We start from the raw sequence: 738 nt of genomic DNA, 5'->3' as shown, positions 1-738 counted from the left end.
TTCTCCTCTCTGTAAATCTGCTTTTCCAATAAAAATCCATACATCTTTTTTTTAAAAAAAGAAATCATCAAAACATTTCCAAACAATGTTGTTGTACCATTTTATGTTCTTTACAATCAATATGTAAGAGTGCTAGTTTCGCCATGTTCCTGCTAAAATTGTTATTTTCTGTGTGTTATTATTGCTGCTGTTCTTGTTCATATTGCTTATGTTTGTTTTGAGCAATGTTTTGCATGATGTGATGGTTTTCGTGTGGTTTTCACTTGTATTGTCCCAGTAATTAATGCTACATACATTTTAAATTCCTTACTAGCCATATTTATCTGATTTGTTGACTTCTCCATATATTTTGCCTTTTTCTCAAAAACTGGTGCTTTTTCAATTTACATTAAATGATAAAGGATATTTATATATTCTAAATACATGAAGTTTGCCACTTACGTATTTTGGAAATATTTTACTCTAATATGGAGCTTATTTTTAAAAGTATTTTCATAATCCAGATATTTCTATTAAATTCACATTATTTGTTATTCTTATTTTTGTGTCTTTTGAGTTCTTACTGAAAAACATTTGTCTAACCTCACATCACAAAGATTATATTTCAACTTCCAAGCTAGAATTTTATTTATTTATTTTTAAGGATTGATTTTTTTTATTGGAAAGCCAGATATACAGAGAGGAGGAGAGACAGAGAGGAAGATCTTCCATCCGTTGATTCACTCCCCAAGTGGCCAC

Source organism: Ochotona princeps, chromosome X (genome assembly GCF_030435755.1).
Source record: "Ochotona princeps isolate mOchPri1 chromosome X, mOchPri1.hap1, whole genome shotgun sequence".
NCBI lineage: Eukaryota > Metazoa > Chordata > Mammalia > Lagomorpha > Ochotonidae > Ochotona > Ochotona princeps.
Note: the sequence above shows the minus strand (reverse complement) of the source record.